Consider the following 19,049-nt stretch of genomic DNA (forward strand, 5'->3'; position numbering starts at 1 on the left):
GAAAGCTGATCTGATTGAAGTCAGAGATCTCTTAACATTCCTTGCCATTTGGATCTTTGGAAGAGGTTCGAGATATTTCTTAACATTCCTTGCCATTTGGATCTTTGGAAGAGGTTCGAGATATCTCTTAACATTCCTTGATTTTACCCTAGAAGCTTAATTATGACCCTTGGAATGTTAGGAGATCTCTTTCATTCAGACAAGCTTACCATCTGAGGATGGGCATCCCCTCATTGTCCAGCTATGTGAACTTAGGCCAATTATTTCATATCTTTCAGCTTCAGTTTAGTGTCTGTGCAACTGTGCCAATGACCACAAAGAGGGGAGAAGTGAGGATTATGTGAGATGCATAGTGCCCATGAGAGTTCCAGGCTGTGGGAGGTGCTCAGTAAAAATGTGTTTTCTCCCCTGGCTCCTCTGTTGAGCAAAGCATACATCCTGCAGATCCACCAGCCATTTGAGAAATGTGTCATGGTGACAGTGGTGTGAATTCGCTTTCTGCTTTCCTTCTGCTACTGAGATAAACCATTCCATGCTTCTGCACAAGGCCAAGGGAGGGAGAGCAAAGATGACATTGGTAGGAGGGACTGAAGAGAAGCATATTTGTGCCATGAATTCTATAAACATGAGAGGATAAGATCATTGCACCAGCTATTCCAGGAGTAGAATCAGCACTCTAGCTAGAAAAGGGGGCAGGTCTCTGGAAAGCTGCAATTTTAGCTTACTTGTAATAGCAATAATCACTAACATTTTTTGAGCTCTTAATGTGTGCCAAACATTGTGCTAAGCAATTTACCTGCATTATCTCATTTATCTTCACATCAATTCTGCCACATAGGTGTCATGCTATCTCATCTTAAAGATGAGGGGATTGGCCGGGTGCTGAGGTTCGCGCCTGTAATCCAAGCACTTTGGGAGGCCAAGGCATGTAGATCACTTGAGGTTGGGAGTTCAAGACCAACCTGACCAACATGGTGAAACCCCGTCTCTACTAAATATACAAAAATTAGCTGGGCATGTTGGTGGGCGCCATAATTCCAGCTACTCCAGAGGCTGAGGCAGGAGAATCGCTTGAACCCGGGAGGTGGAAGTTAAAGTGAGCTGAGATTGCACCATTGCACTCCAGACTGGGCAACAAGACCAAAACTCCGTCAAAAAAAAAAAAAAAAAAAAAAAAAAAAGAGGGAATTGAGGCACTGGGATCTTATGTGCCTTTCCCAACTTCACTCAGCCAGCAAGCAGGCAATTATGTTCACCTAGGCTCTCACAACAGTTCTAGCTGAAGTATCAGTTTGGTGGCTGTAACCAAGGTTCAAATACAGTGGCTTAAACAAATTAGAAGTTACTTGTTTCTCATGTGTCAATCTTCCTGTCAGCTGTCAGGAACCAGGCTCCTTTGATCTTCTCACTCAGCTGCCATCTCCAGCGTGTTGCCCCCTCTGCATGGTCCCTGAAGATCCACCTTCACATCCCTCGTCCCAGGGGGCAAGAAGGAAAGAAGGGAAAGAAGGGAAAGAAGGAAAGAAGGGAAAGGAGAGGCTCTTTGCCCCCATTAGCTCTGCCTACATACCATTGGCCAGAACTGGGGTTCTGGTCATACCTAGCAGCAAGAGAAGCTTGTGAATCACTCTTTTGAGTTAAAATGTATTACTGTTGTTACTAACATAGCAGTAAAACAGAAATGGTTAGTGGACATCCAGCACTCTGTGCTGTAACCACTATGCTACCTTATTTGTTTTGAGAGGTATTGGGCAGACTATGACTAGAACTTTGGTATCCAACACAAAACATAATTTTCAGCATAAACAAATATTTTGTAGACACCTGCCACCTAGAGAGAAACGAGAAGTCACGCTATAAGACACAGCCCTGCGGACGAGGAGATAGCACGAATTGAGTACCTGCTGTGTACATGGAGCTGGCTTAGAGACTTCCCATACCGCATATCATACTGTCTCAACAAAACCATTCAGAGATGAAGACACTAGGGACTCAAGGAGGTGAAATCATTCACCTAAGTTAATGTGTTTAGTCAATTGTCAGGTCAAGATTCAAAATCCCAGAAGTGTGACCCTGGGTAGGTTGTTTAACCTCTCTGTGCCTATGACCTCCTTAGCTCTAAAATGGAGCTACCTATAGGATTGCCAGGGGCTGTGGATGCTTTAATGCAGTTAAAGCCCTGGGCACCAGCACTTCGGGAGGCCAAGGTGGGCAGATCACAAGGTCAAGAGATCGAGACCATCCTGGCCAACATGGTGAAACATCGTCTCTACTAAAAATACAAAAATTAGCTGAATGTGGTGGTGCGTGCCTGTAGTTCCAGCTACTCGGGAGGCTGAGGCAGGAGAATCACTTGAACCCGGGAGGCAGAGGTTGCAGTGAGCCGAGATCGCGTCACTGCACTCCAGTCTGGTGAGAGAGAGACTCCATCCAAAAAAAAAAAAAAAGCTCTTAGGATAGGACCTGGCATGTAGCAAACACTCAGTGAATGATTAGACCTTGTTAATTATTACTATTATTGTGGTTATTGTTAATAACAGTACTGATATTATCTTCCACTCTACTCACCCTGCACTTAATCCTAATCCTAGTGTGGTAAATGTTATATTGAGAATGAAGAAGTCTAGGAATGTCCAGAGAGAAGATAGATTCCTTTTGACTCTAAAACATAAAAAAGCCTCATAAAGAAGCAGCATTTTGTTGGAGTTCGAAAGAAGGGTAGGATTTTAACAGGCCGAGGTGGGAGTGAAACTGGACAAAGAGGTTATTCCAGGGAAAGGGATCAGCTTGAAAATAAGCATCTAGAAAGGGAATGGCAAGTGTGTTGTGGGACGCGAAATCATGTAGGTGAGGACAGTATGTGGGAGTTAAGGCAGGGAAGGGGGTGGGCCAATGCCTGGAGATAATTTAGGGAGGTTGGGCTGTTACCTGAAGGCAGTGGGGAGCCCTGGAAGGTTTTGATCAGCACTGTGCCAGGGGGAGATTGCCATGGCAACAGCTCTGGGGGAGGACAGGGGGGTGGAGAGGCCAGCTCACTAACTAGTGCCACGGGTTAGGTAATAGGTAACGAGGATCCAAATTAGAGCTACAGCTTTGGGAGAGGCTAGGAGGAAACAGAATAAGGACAAGGCGTGGAGGGAGAATTAAAGGGCCACAGTGGCTCTGTGTGCAGAGGGCGAGGCAGATAGAGTTGTGAAGCTGCAATGCCTAAACCTACTGTCTGAAGCACAGGCTCCAAATAATTTCAACCTCATAGAATACGATGCTATCTGCCTGTTGTGACAAATGACTCATGTATTTTTTCTAGCTGGTTCTGGTTAGACCTTGAACTGTTGACTCACTCATTCATTTCATTAGCCATGTGTTCGGTGTATATCCTAAACAAGCTCTATCAGTAAAAAGATCATGTCTGCTTGAGACACCATTTATATGAGCCAGGTACAGGGTAGGCTGCTTTAAGAAACAGGCCCCAAATGCATTGGTTTGAATCAACTGTCCATTAATTCTTCTTTCTCATGTAAGTTTAGACACAGTTCAGGAATGGTGTGAAGGCTTGATGATGAAGGGAAGTTAGTCTACTTTTAATTTGTTCTGCCACTCTCAACTTGTAGCTTCTCTCTCATGATCCAAAAGGGCTGCTCCCACTCCCACTGTCACAGGCGTATTCAGACCAGCAGAAAACGGGTAAAGAAAAGGAAGGGCTCCCTTCCCCTTTAAGAGCAAGACCTAGAAGATGCACACATCACTTACACTCACATCCCATTAGCTTGAACTTGTTCGTACGACCACATAATTGCAAGAGGGGTGCCAAATGCAACCTTTAGTTGGGTGTCCATGTACCCAGATTTAAAAATCTACCACCATGGAATAAAGGGAACTGGACAAACAGTGCAGTCTCTGCTATCTACTCTGCCTGCTGCAATGCAGGGAACTTAGCCGCCACTTTAGGAATTTTTATCAAATAAATGAATGGCAGTGTCATCCTAGGTACTGGGGATACCAAGATGAAATAACATATTTCTTGTTTTCAGGGAGTTTTTAGCCTATAAGGGGCAGGGGCTAAGCAAGTAAAGAAATAAATGCAAAGAAATGTTCCATTGGGTAAGATAGCAGCCTGTGTGGAGCCCCATATAATCAGTTACAAAGGACAAAAGCAGCAAAGGTCAGAAAAGGTCTTCATGGAGGAGAGAATGCTCAGCTGAGTCCGGAAAGATGAGTAGGTGTTTTCCTGGTGAGCCAGGTGAGGAGAGCTGATCAAGGACAAAAGGAGAGCATCAGCAAAGACCAGAAGGTTTAGAAACAGCTGAGCATATTTAAGAGCGAACAGGCTTGGACCAGCAGGGGAGGGAAGGGAATAGCAAGGGAAACTGGAGGAGGTGGGTGGAGTCAGGTCAGGGGACCTAGTCTTTCTCTCATAGAAAGTGGTACCTGTTGAGCCATTTCCAGTGCAGATGTTTCAGGTGGCAGGGGTGTGTGTGTGTGTGTGTGTGTGTGTGTGTGTGTGTGTGTGACAGAATGACATTTTCATTTTTAGAAAATTGCTTTGGGTACGGGCACAGTGGCTCATGCCTGTAATCCCAGCACGTTGGAAGGCTGAGGCGGGTGGATCACAAGGTTAGGAGTTCAAGACCAGCCTGGTCAAGATGGTGAACCCCTGTCTCTACTAAAAATACAAAAGTTAGCTGGGCATGGTGGCGGGTGCCTGTAATCCCAGCTACTCGGGAGGCTGAGGCAGAGAACTGCTTGAACCTGGGAGTCGGAGGTTGCAGCGAGCCAAGATTGAACCACTGCACTCCAGCCTGGGCAACAGAGCAAGACTCCATCTCAAAAAAAAAAAAAAAAAAAGAAAAGAAAGAAAAAAGAAAAGAAAATTGCTTTGGGTACACTTTTCAGAGAATGGACTAGCAGTGGGGACATGACTAGAAGTGAGAGGCAAAACTTTTGCAGAAGCCTAGAGTTTTCTTCAGAGACACTCATATTTTCTGTAAGCATGACTTTCAATGATCTAACGTATCTCATAAAGATAGAAATATTTTTATTTGAAATCAATTGAAGTCATAGTTGATTTTTTTAAAGATAAAGGCTAATCGATTTTGTTTTTTCTGTCATCAGTTTTTCTTCTAGTGGTCATTTTCACTTCCTCTGTTTGCTTTTGCTTCTTCTGCTGAAGTCTATAAATCCTTTTTACGGAAGTGTTGTGTGCCCTTGGGAAGGTCTTCTGCCTTCTGCACATAAGCCGAATTATGAGTGGGCTGAGAGAGATGAACTCACCACTCTTTGCAGTTGAAAAACTCCCTGCTGTAAGGAAAAGCCAATGGCATCCAACCCATGGAAACTGAATAACAAAGAATTACCAACTGTCTCATTTAACCATGAAAAAGCCGAGCCAAGAGATGTTCAATGGTGTCCCCAAGGTCACCCAGCAAAGCAACAGCAACAAAACCAGGGGCTAGGACGTGGGTCCTTCTCAGTTCAGCTCTTTTCCCACTAATAGGATCAAATGTCACAGCTTAAACAAGGACCTCTCCAGCCTTTTAGTCTTCCCTGATTTTTTATTTTGCTCAACTATAGCATGCACTTTGAAACGATGACCTTGAGATTTCTTGTAGTTTTACATTTTCATGATTTATAGAGTTTACCATGAGTGAATTTTGTAGATATTTCTCTACTAACATGAATACACTATGCAGTAAGCACTTACCCAGCCATTTGTTTATTTAAAGAGAATTTTCCAGTGTCATTATCATCTTAGTAAGCAGCACTTTGAAGGATGGTCAGCTCCCTGTCATATGGAAGATCTGGGATCGACTGCACCGCTCTCATAAGCCTGGACCCTGTGCTAGCTTCCAGATTTTGGCTTACAAATATAGTAAGTCAATGAAGAACCTCTTTGAATCTTGGTGAGCACCTCTGACTGTCTCCTTAGGCTGGATTCTAGATGCAGAATACTTCATCAGTTTAATACTCACCTCATGATGAACAAAGTCAAGAAAAAAATCTTAACTGCCCCACCCCCAGCGGCCAGTATCATACATACATACCCAGCGCACTACACTCATTGACATGAAACACTACACATACACACACTACTGCACACACACCCCATACTACACACACACACAACTCACACCACTGCACACACACACACCCCACACCCATACTACCATACCCCCACACACACTGCACATACACATCCCACACTACACACCCCACACTACATACAGGTCACACACACAACTATACCACAAACACACAAACTGCACACACACATCCCACACTACACACACACTACACACACACTTCACTGTAAATACACTCCCACACTACACACACACCACACACACACTATGCACACACACAGCTACACACACACACCCCACACTATACACATACACACTGCACACACACCTCACTGCACACACACAAAACACACACACAACCAAACCACAAACACAAACACACAACACACACACTACACACACATACACATCCCACGCTACACACATACACATCTCAGTGCACACACACCCAGTACTGCACACACACACAAAACACACACAAAACCACACCACACATACAAAAAACAATAGGCAAAACACACACACACTACACATACACACCACTGCACACACATATCCCACACTACACACATACACACATATACACACCTCACTGCACACACATCCAATGCTGCACTCGCAAAACACACACAACCACACTACCCACACATAAAAACACAACACACACAATACACATACACATCACTGCACACACACACACCACACTACGTACACACACAGCAACACACACACACACATGCAGACTTTCTGCTTCTTCCTTAGTCTTGACTCATATCAGTAAATGACATATCATGGCAGGTTACTCAAACCAAAAACCTATGAGTTAGCCTCAATTTCCTTCTCTTACTCACCGTGTTGTTCAACCCATCAGCATGTCTGTTCAGTTCTTCCTTCCATGTAAAAACACATCTGAAAGCCGCTCATTTCTCTTCGTCTCCAGGACCACCACCTTGGTCCAAGCCACCACCCTCTCTCCTAACTCATCTCCTGTCCAATCTTGACTTCTTGTATTCCATTCTCTATACAGCAGCCAGAATAATATAAAAACGTCATTTAGTTCATGTCATACCTTCTTATAAAAGTCTACGTTGTTTATCTTATTTTGGAAAAAGAATCCAAACAGTTTATCCTGGCTTACAAAGGACTCCTGCCCACCCTTCTGACTCAATGTCCTACTCCTTCCCAGTGGATTCATTTGTTCCATTGTGAGAAGGGTATGGTTACAGGCACTTGTGATGCATCAGTAAAAACTAAGATCCCTGCCCTAATGCAATTTACATTCAGCAGGGCGAGAGGATAAACAAATAAGTCTAAAGCTTATGTAGAGTATGTTAGAGGTTTTAAGTGCTATTTGAAAAAGAAAAACAGAACAGAATGGGAAGGCAGCGATTATAGAAAGGGTTCTAGGACGCAATTTTAAGTAGAAGGACTAGGCAACATATTTAGTGCTTTTTTGTAAAGGGTGAAAGAGTTGGCCACAAAATATCTGAAGGGAAGGGCTTTCTAGACAGATGAGTTTATTTTCCATACAGTAGCCTGAATAACAGACTATGTAAATTTTATATTCTGGTTTGGTGAGTTCAGATAATAAGCAAGTAAACAAACAAACAAACAAGCAAATGAGGAAAAGCTGAGACAGTGAGAAGTGGCTTGCACAGACCTCAACAGGACGATGTGAAGTGATTGACCGGGAGCTGCTTTAGATTACTTGTCTCTTCTCATCCCTAAACCAACCTTATAAGGCAGGTCTTACTAGCCTTGTTATACAAGTAAAGACCCTAATCACAGAGAGATGCTAAATAACTTTCCCAAATTCACTCAACTAACTTTTCCTTCCATGTGGTTCCATTGTCCCCTGTGTGTTCCCTGCCACCATATTTCTCAAACAGCACATTTATGATTGGGTGTTTAGCCACTTCCCTTTCCTGATTCAAGGGGAGAAACTGTATCTACCTCAATGTGGAACACCCAGCATCTGGTGCAGCGATAGGCCCACCATCAGCACACAATGAAGCTTGCTAAATAAAAGCACATGCCTGACCCGTTCTTCAACTCCTGGTGTGATTGACTCTAAATATGAAGCCCTTCTCCACAATCATGGGAATTCACCCTAAAGGCATGTGCCAGTTTTAAAATCGACTCACAAATAATTTGAAACTTTTCCATTGAGTCTGTTTTCTATCTTCCTGAATCTCAGTGAGCTTTGACTCCTTCGACCAATGGCATGCATTGTAAGTGACACGAGGTGACTTTTGAGGCTAGTTCCTCAAAGGCTGTACAGCCTCTGCCGAAATCACTGGACACTTGGCCTCTACATAAGAAGTCCCACTATCTTTACATGACTGTACTGGAGAGGCTACATCATGTAGGCTTTCTGGCTCGCAGTCCCAGCTGAGCCAGTATCCAACTATTCCCAGTGAAGAAGCTGTGTCGTGTTGGAAGTGGATCCTCCTGCCCCTCCTGATCCAGCCCCAACCATTGGAGTCAGTGACAGTCTTCCCAGCTAAGGCCCAAACATCAAACAGCAGATCATTCCCTGGTGCCCTGTCAGAGTTGCTAACCCAGAGAAGGCTGTTTTTCTTTGCACGAGTACGATTGGGGAGGTTGGTTACATGGCTATAACTGGAACATCAAGTAAAATCTTTCTTTTTTTTTTTTTTTCAGAGTCTCACTCCGTCACCCAGGGTGGAGTGAACTGGTGCAATCTCAGCTGCTCACTGCAACCTCCACCTCCTGGGTTCAAGTGCTTCTCCTGCCTCAGCCTCCTGAGTAGCTGGGATTACAGGCATGCATCACCACGCCTGGCTAATTTTTGTATTTTTAGTTGAGATGGGGTTTCGCCATGTTGGCCAGGCTCTTCTCGAACTCCTGACCTCAGGTGATCCACCCACCTTGGCCTTCCAAAGTGCTGAGATTACAGGTGCGAACCACCGTGCCTGGCCCAAGTAAAATCCTAACCCTATATTTACTTCCATGTTGTGTTTATTGTTGATCTTCCTTACTTAAATATAAGCTTTCTTTTCTCCCTCCCTCTGTCTGTTTTTGGGGGGTGTCTCTGTCACCCAGAGTAGTGTGTAGCAGCTCAGTCATAGCTCAGTGCAGCCTCAAGCTCCTGGGCTCCGGTGCTCTTTCCCTCTTGGCCTCCCAAAGTGCTAGGATTACAGGTATTGGCTGCTGAACACAGCTGTGATTATAAGCTTTCTAAGTGCATTAATGTTTGCCTGTTTTGTTTATTGCTGTACTTCTGGCATCTAGTAGAGGGCCTGGCATATAGTAGTTGTGCAATAACTATTTATTAAATGAATGAATAATAAGAGTTTTAAAACACACATATATATATATGAAAGCAGGGAAAATCAGCCCTTAGCCTTCTGGCCAAAACAGAGAGAAAAACATGAAGCTCACAAGATTCCCAATGAATACAAGATGAAACATACTGGATGCTTTGGAAAGGCCTGGATGTGGGGATGATTTACTGCTATCACTTTTACTCTTGTCTTATCCTTCCCCCATCATCTTCCTAGATGGTAAGAGATTTTCCATGGTTTAAGTTATGTATTACCTCATTCCTTGCCAAGCCTGGAAGAACCTGGAAACTACTAAGTGCTCCAAAAATATTTAGTGAATGAGATCTCCATGCATCCAAAACCACAGAGCCAAGTTTTACATCCGTGCAAGTAATACAAAACTGAGCTCTTAATTTGGAAAGGAAAGGATCAGCTAATTAATATGCAATGTCAGCAGCCTCATATATTTTATGGTACAAAACAGAACTGCATGTCCCTCAGCCCAGTCAATTTCCTGTTTGTTATCACATTAGACCTATTCCAGGGCGGATGGAAAATTTGAAGGACATTTCCAGCCATTAAGATGGATATAAGTCTTTCAGAATTGCATATAAATACATAATACCCCTCATCAACATTTTTAGAAATTAGGGTTCACACAATTTTTGATTAAGCAGGAACTCTTTTATCATGTAACTCTGCTTCCTTCAGCTGAGATTGGGCTCCCCAACTCTATAGGCTGTTGACATTAGTCTGGGTTTTAAGGCAGTCTCTATTCAAAATTTCATACAAAGATCCTTGTTGTTCCTCTCTCTGACCTTAACTCTGCCTGACTTTTTAAAAATCATTAATTAATGATTTAAAAACAATGGATTTAGCTCCTCCATTGTGGCCCCTGCGTTCAGCAGTCCTGGATATTGCCTTGTGGATATTTTCAGACTGGTACTATCTCCGTTTTACATAGGATAGAACAAGGCATAGGCGCCTTCTAACCTGCTCATAGTCACAGCTAGAAAGTAGTAGAGCCTTAAACTTTGTGCTGGGTTAACTCTGAAGCAGGAATTCTTCTGACACTGCTGAAAGAGATGGAAGGCAAGCTGGCGTTTATAGCACTCCCGCTATGTGCCAGGTACTGTATTGGCCGCTATATATTTCTTTTGTCATTTTACTGCCACATTATAGAGTACAAGTTTTTAGCCCCATAGTATGTATCATAAAACTGAGGTCTGGAAATATTCAGCAATTTGCCCAAGGTTAAACAGTTACTAATTAGTGATGCCAAGTTGTAAGTTCGGTCTGTGAGACTCCACACACTGTTCTTTTCTTTAAGCAAGAACCTGAGCATGAGCTCATGAAAGGTTTTCATTTTTGCAGCCTGAGGCCCATTTGCTGTGCAGTCCAGCGATGTTGAACTAATGTGGGAGGCAGAGGTATTCTGTGGCTTTAAGAAAATCTTAAACCTCTCTAACTCTCAGCATTTCCATCTGTAAAATGGGTTCATAATACTCTCCCTCCCTACTCCACAAGACCTTTAAAACTGAACAAAGAAACTCTCTGTTCCAAAACCTCACTTTACAGATAAGGACATTGAAAGCTTCTCTAAGCTGCTCAGTCAATGATGACTGAGACCAGGCTAGAACCCTCATATGTTAACCTCTGCTTCATAACAAATGCTAACATTTATTTTATAAGTTAAAAACGTACCTCTCATGTGTATGTAAAATGAATACATGTTAAAGATTTTTATCCAACTCATCAAGTAATGAGCAAATCAGTAGTATGTTAAGACCAATTCAAAGGAGATTTCTGTAGAACAGAGAGATACATAGACAACTGGAAATGCTGAAATAAATTTGCTAAAAGATACAAAACAGATTAACATTCAAAAGGTTATAACATGTAACATTTGGAGTTATCTTTTCTGCATGGCATGAATCAGTTGCATCTTGACTGGACAAAACTCATTGGCATTGCTATCAGTTTTCTATAAGTTAACTTTTATCCTCACAGAGTTATAAATAGATTCAATAGGAAGACAGTCAAAGGTGCAGATTCCTGTAGAATCAATGATTTGCAGAGGGATCTTGGCCCTCCCCTGACGGAACTCCAAATAATCTCTTTTGCCAATTTCTGATTTTTCCTTATACAAAAAAAAAAAAAGAATACCCACAAAAAAACGGTGCAAATTTCAATAGCTTTCCACCATAGGCACTGATTCTGCTCACAGGTCTGTGGGACAGTGAGGTAGCTCTGCTCCCCCTGTCTCATTCTGGGGTCCAGGCTGGAGGGGGCAGCAGTTCCCTGGGGCATGTTCTTCTCTTAGTGGAGGTCAGGCCTCCCAGAGAAGCAGCACGAGCATGCGATGCCTCTGAATGCCTGTGCTTGGAGGTGGCACATTTTCGCTTCTGTCCATATTCCACCAGCAAGAGCAAGTTATGGGAACCAGCCATGTCGTGGGAAGCATAATCCTCCCATGGATGCAGGAGAGTGCATATTTGCTGCAGAGTAATCATTCCCCTGATTTTCAGACCACATCAGGTTGTGCTAAGAGATGCAAAAACAAACACACAAATGAAAAAAAAAAAAAAAAAACAGCCACATTCTGGGCATGGAGGCACTGGGTACACATACAAGAACAACTTTTACATACAAATATCCTGTTGGGTCCATTTACCCCTTTTCTAAAAGTGAGGGAAAATGTGGCTGGCCATCCAAAAGTTACATTTGGAAATGAACTCACATCGATGCTTGGTTTTCTGACATAATATACCAACAGCGTGGAGGTTTTCATGGAGATATTTGATCTTTCATGTCAAATATCTGGTGTGTTTAACGAGTGCTGGTTACTAACAGTTGGTGGTGGTACATGTTTCTTAAACAGGGCACCTGTAGCCCTTTGGGTTTTCAAAACTATGTTTTGGGAGAACAGAAAATGATGGAATATTTATCCTGAGAATTTATTTACTCAAAGAACTTGAGGAAAAAGATGACAGCTGTAGTTTGCACATGCAGACAATAAATGATAATGATATTTTAATGGATTGTTTTAATTTATTGTTTATTTTAATTTTTGTCACAAATTATTCATAGCAAAAACACTTTATGGAATGAGGATTTCCAGTTTAGGTTGAAAACCACTTGGGATATCGCCCATAAAGTTTGAGACCAGGATGAGAAGTCCAAAATCATAGCACAGGGATCCTGGCCTAGAACAGGGGTCTAGATGAAGGGGAACAGTCTGAGGGAGCACTGATTCTCCGGAATTAGGGCCTAAGAGCATCTTCCTCTTTCTCTTAATTCTTTTTGTTCTTCCTCTTCCTCTTTTTCATCATCATGGCAATCATACTCACCGTTACCATCTATGAATTTCTCCCTCTTGTGGTAGATTCTGCGCATAGCACCTTACATAAGTGTGGTGACTTAAGTTTCCTGCCTGGTCCCTGCAGACTGGAGGTTTGTAAACTGTGGCTGGGACTTGCATCCATAAAGCCTGTTTAGGAAGGTCTCAGAAAATTTAAAAATTAAAATCTGTTTAAAAAGGAGCCTTAACTCAGGATCAAAGAGACTTACCTGTTCTTCCTTTGAGGAAGAAAAGATATTTTTTTCAGTTTTTTCCTGATCAATTTGGAGCATCAAAAGAAAAGTCGAGACAATTCTAAATAATGCAATGTCATACATGGATTAAATTATCTCATCTTTCAATAATCTTCTGAGAAAGTCATTATTATGCAGATAATATACAATACAAGGATAATCATAATAATAGAAAATGAAGTTCAGTGAGATTAATAATTGCTTAGGCAGCAATGAGAATATAGCCCCAGGAACCAGCTGGGAGGCAGCAATAACCTCAGTAGACTGAGACAGAGACAGAGATTGAGATAGAGGCAGATTGAGATACAGACCCTCAGTGCTTTGGGTCTCTATAGTCAGTTGTGAAACTCACCACAGGCACAAGAGGTAAATGTTATTTATATTTAGTTCCTTCTCCATTTCCAGAGAAGGAAACGAAGTACAAGAGAACTGACATCGCTTCCCCAAGGCCACTTAGAAAGTATTAAGGCTGGAATGGAAACCTAGGTCTTCAAACACCACAACTTTATGGAATCACAGGCCTCCTATGAAACAACTGAATTTTATCATCTTTTTGATATTCACATTACTTGGGGAGACTTTTATCTCAACATGAAGGACTTTCCAATAATGCAGACACCATCTTTTGGGCTTTGGAGAAAAATCTGAGTTTGAATCTCTGTTGAGATATTGTTCTCTGACTCTGGGCAATCCACACACATTCTTTTTTTTTTTTTTTTTTTTTTTGGAGACAGAGTCTCGCTTTGTCATCCAGGCTGGAGTGCAATGGTGCGATCTCGGCTCACTGCAACCTCCGCCTCCTGGGTTCAAGTGATTCTCCTGCCTCAGCCTCCCGAGAGGTTCGGGTTACAGGCAGCCTCTCTCAGCTGGGATTACAGGCACATGCCACCATGCCTGGCTAATTTTTTGTATTTTAGTAGAGACGGGGTTTCACCATGTTGCCCAGGCTGGTCTCAAACTCTTGAGTTCAGGCAATCACCTGCCTCGGCCTCCCAAAGTGCTGGGGTTACAGGTGTGAGCCACTGCGCCCGGCCACACACATTCTTGAATGTATATTTGTGTAACACCAACTTCGAAGGGCAGTTGTGACAACTAAATGAGGTAAAGAAGATGCTCAGCATGGGTCTGGCCATAGAACGTACACTCGGCAATTGGTGAGTATATTGGTTATTCAACAATGGGATTTCTTGGGAGGCAATGAGACCCCATATGATGGAGATATTCAGGCAGAAATCAAATAGCTTGCCTGAAGATTGAACTGGATTGACATTTTATAGGCCAGATTGATGACCCTCAGTAAAATGTGAAGTCACTGTGATGCGTTCATGTGACGGGCTGAATTGCGGCCCCCCAAAATTCATACATTGAAACCCTAACACCCAGGACCTCAGAATGTGACCATGTTTGTAGATAGGGCCTTTACAGAGGCAACCGAGTTAAAATGAGGCCATTAGGGTGGGAACTAATCCCATCTGACTGGTGTCCTTATAAGAAGACATTTGGACACACGAGGTGGCATGCACACAGAGGAAACACCATGTAGGGATGCAGTATGAAGTTGGCCATCTGCAAGCCAAGGAGAGAGGCCTCAGGGGAAACTAACCCTACCTGCGCCTTGATCTCAGACTTCCAGCCTCCAGAGCCCTGAGAAAGTAAAATTCTATTGTTTCAGCCACTTGGTTTGTGGGATTTTGTTATGGCAGTACTATCAACGATTATAGCTTGCAGTCAGCATTTTATAACATATGGAATAGAAAATGTCATCTCAGTTAGTTGTATGTGTATTCTATTATGTGGACTGCATTGTGATATAAAATGTGGGTCACTGTCACAGAAGGTAGAGCAACATTGGGCTTCATACCCGAAAGTTCTCTTCTCACCTGGATGTAATGGTGAGAATGAATATGGTACCATTCACATTATGTCAATGAATCTGAATTGAATGCCTCTTCATGCTAAAGTTTGACAGATGTCAACTCTTTTAATCCTGACACACCTTTTCAAGGTGATTATTATTATTCCTACTTTTCAGGTGAGACTAAGGCTAATTAATAAACCTGTGCAGGGTCAAACACTTAGCATTTTTCAGGGACAGGATTCCTACCCAGGGCAGGCGGTCTCAAAAGCCTGAACTCTCCCTATTCAGCATCATCTCCTGGCCAGTGGCTTAGCACACAAACATCAGCTTCCCCTCTGCAAAGAATTCTGAGATGGAGATTAAGAAGGCCTTGGCTTTCATAGGATCTGCGCCTGTGCCTCAGGGCACAATGGGCCCTTTATGATAGAAGGAGGAACACAGAGTGTTTCTCCAGTTGGCATGGTGCTTTTCTTCTTGTAACCAAGGTACACTGAGCATCGTGGTGTCTGTGGGGTGGGATAATGAGGCATAAAGCTCTGTTGTCTAGAGAGTTAGTCCAGTCCTAATAGAGGGAGGTAAGATAAACGGCCCCAGCCCTTTTTGCCTGAAGGCACTATGAATAGCATCTGTGCCTGCTGCCTTCGGCCCCCTTGAGCAAGTGGACTCTGGGTCAGACGCTCTTAAATGCAGACACATGGGCTCATTAGTGGGAAAATGGCAATGGATAATTGGGATATGCAAATGACATGGGCAAACTGGGTGTTTTAACAATCAGGACCCAAAGAGAAGAAATGTCATTTGGTGAAGAGAAAGGAACAGGCTGCCCAGGAAGCCAATTACTGGAGCCAGAAGAGGATGCTCAGCCTAGCAGGGAGTCAGGATGGCGAGAGCTGCAACATTGTGGGGAGGTTGTTTCTGCCTCTAAAATGCAAAGTGACCCATGACCCAGCCCTGTCTTTTTAGGTACCAATTATTGGCAATATTCTTTTCTAAATACCTCTTGCAGCCAGCCCCTCCTCGCCAAGATCTGCCTCAACACCTCTCAGCTGGGCTCCGCCTTGTAATTGCTCTGATTGAATTGATTTTTCTCACTTCCAACCTGTCCTCCAGAGAGTTGTCAGAAAGCCCTTTGTTGGAACCACCTGGGATTAGGTCAGTTTATGCTTAAACTCATGACCCCCAAGTCCATAAGCCTGGTATATGTATGAAAGCCTTCCCCATGTGGCCTCTGCTCCATCCATGCTTGCCTCCAACCATCACAACCATTTTCCCTGGAAACTCCCCTCTCTGTCTTGCCTCTAAGCCTTTGCCTACACTGAACCTGCCACCTGGAATAGCGTTCTCAGGAAATAATATATCGTAGTGGTTAAATGTATAGATTCCAGCGTTAGATCACCTGAGCTTGAATCCTGGGGCTGTCATTTCTTAGTCATGTAAACTTGGGTGCAGTACTTAACCTAAGTATAATTTTCATCATGGTTGATATGAAAAGCAATAGCCATAATGCCTATTTCATAACTTTGTTGTGAGGATTAAATGAGATAATCTATATATAGCACTCAGCCCAGTGCCAAGTGTACAGTAAGCACACAAGAAATGTTACTATGATAATAAGCATCTACCACGATCCAGGTCACTGACAGCAATGACCATAGAAAGATGAGTAAATTGTTTTGCATTTTATTAGCTCATCTTTGCAACTAAATATAGAATTAATTTTTTCTTCTGTTTCTCATAGATGGAGAGCAACACATAAAACAGGCAATCGGTGAATGCTCACTGGAGGGAGGAATGAATGAATTCATTAAGTAGATAAATGGAATATTTTACCCAACGTAATTATTTAAAAGAAAAATACAAAAGTGACATTAAGAAACATGCAAAATTAATTTAAAGGTTAATGTAAAAATTGCAAATGTGAGGCAGGAAAAGAAACACTTTTCCAACTGAGAACAATCTAAGTTAAGCCCCTTAATCATTGCCATCTGGAGAGAAGGTGAGCGCCATTTGGCTTGGAGCTCATTCATTCCCCATCATGCCTGACTTGAGGGCCTTCCATGATGCTGTGTCAGATGCCTTCCAGTAATGTAGTCAATGCGCACAGTACATCACAGGCTGCAAAGCCCTACCTCAACATGGATCCTGGGAGGAATGATACTCAGACAAAGTCTGAGGCAGGGAGGATAATAAACGTTGTCCCATTGTACAGCTGAGGAAGCAGGCTAGAAATAAGTCCGGCAACTTGTTTGAGGTCACCAAGCCAAAGTCACAGAGCCAGGACAATCTAAATGCTGAACTCTATTCTGCCCTCCTCTGCTGAGTGACATGTACAAGGGTGTTCCTTAGCTTCTTCTCATTCGTTCCTAGGAAGCCTTCTCCCTGTAAGGGAAAAAGAGTTCCTCTGTCCTAGTGTACAGTGATATGACGTCTAGGAAAGGGGAAGACAAAAGGAAGACCTGGAGGAAGGGAAGAGGGCAGCAAATTTGAGGATTTGCTGAGATTGGATTTTCAAGAATAAAAAATGCTTACAGGGTCGTAATGGGATCCATTGTTCCCAAACATATTTCCTTTTGGCCTGGGTTGTTCCTAGACCAAGAATTAGAGCTTGTCCTGTCTTCTCCAAATAAGCAAAGAGTGCTCTTTTTGGCTACAAAGACCTGTCTCACTGGCTCCTCTAAGAGGTAGATTTATATCCAGGTCCAGAGTAAGCATTTAGGGGACAAATTATTTCATCCGAAGTAGTTTCATGTGGAATTCTTTGATAGCGAATGAGGCATTCCTAAGTGCATGGATGGGGTTGTTGGCAGAAGCACTGAGGACTGGAGGGGCAATTCTGTATCCAGGATACGTGTCTATTCCAGTAATGGCACATGTCCACCCCCACCCATGTTTGGAAGGTCCATTGTAATCAACATGCCACCAGGTGGCTGACTGGTCCCCTAGGAAAGGTGCTCCACTGGGGGCTGAGCATCCATTGCTTGCAGGTCAGGCATGCTGCAGTCCTGTTGGCAGTAGTCATGATCAGAATATTCACAGAGGGTATTTCTGGGTAACAAGATGATTACTGTTGCCTTCTGGCTGATTTACATTTCATAATTTCCTAACAACTACTTTGCATTTCTTGTGTAACAAATAATAAAAGTAAATTTAAAATTAGCCTAAAGCAATTATTTAATGTGTTTAGGGAAGAGAGTGAGAGAGACAGGCAGGACCACCATTTGCATATGCCTGTGAACCTGAGACTCTGTCCTACTCATTCAATGACAGTCACAACAACCATCACTGGAATATCACCTCATCATGAGATACTTACAACCCTGGGTTTACAGAGGCAGAAATGTAGGCTCAGAGAAAGCCCTTTTGTCTCTCTGTTTTTACTCATTCCCAGAAAGTACCTCACCTGCAAAGGAGAAAGGGTTTACCTGGATATCTTGCCTATGCACTGAGATGAAGACCAGCTAAAGAGAAAAGCAAAAATGAAAGCTAAGGCATGCAGGAGGGGAAGCAGGTGGCTGGGTTTTCAATGTTACACTTTGAGCTGGGGCTCAAAGCCAGGAGAGGAATACCTCATTGTTGTCCTTGTTGATAGTGTATTGCTAACTCTTTGCTTTGGTGCCATGTTCAGCTGGAACCTGAGACTTTTAGGGAGTTTAGGCCTCCGATAAGTTTCCTTCCAACGGGATATAGGATGTTTGATTTCCTTCAGCTGAAACCTGTGCTGTGGAATGCTGTGATTATGCAGTTCCTCAAATGACACTCAGTGCACACCCTGCTTTTCACGACATTTTCAAAGCCCCTATAAGAAACCTAAGCACTGCTCGCCATTGGATTATAAAACTATTGAAGCAACTCCATTTCCTAGACTCAACTACCTGACAGTTTCCCTGTCATTGAGTTTAATTGGCTCAGTTATGAATTTGTTATTGACTTAACCTCATCTTTTATGGGAGGCATGAAAATAGCCCCTGCACCTTATCTTAAATTGTAATATTCGACAGTCTGAAGCTCCCATGAAAATAGAAGTCTCTTCATGTACCTGAGGATCCAAACTGTCATTCTGGGAATCTGAACTTTTGATTAATTATGCAATAATAAATTCTCACATCTTCTTTCCACATTCCTTGACTTGTCTTCTTTTTATGTTTATCTAGTGAGCCTTTTTATTTGAAATACTGTCAAAATGTTTTTAAAGTCACAAGGAGCATAAAGGACAGCAAGACTTCCTAAGTA

This window comes from Rhinopithecus roxellana, chromosome 9, assembly GCF_007565055.1.
Source record: "Rhinopithecus roxellana isolate Shanxi Qingling chromosome 9, ASM756505v1, whole genome shotgun sequence".
Taxonomy (NCBI): domain Eukaryota; kingdom Metazoa; phylum Chordata; class Mammalia; order Primates; family Cercopithecidae; genus Rhinopithecus; species Rhinopithecus roxellana.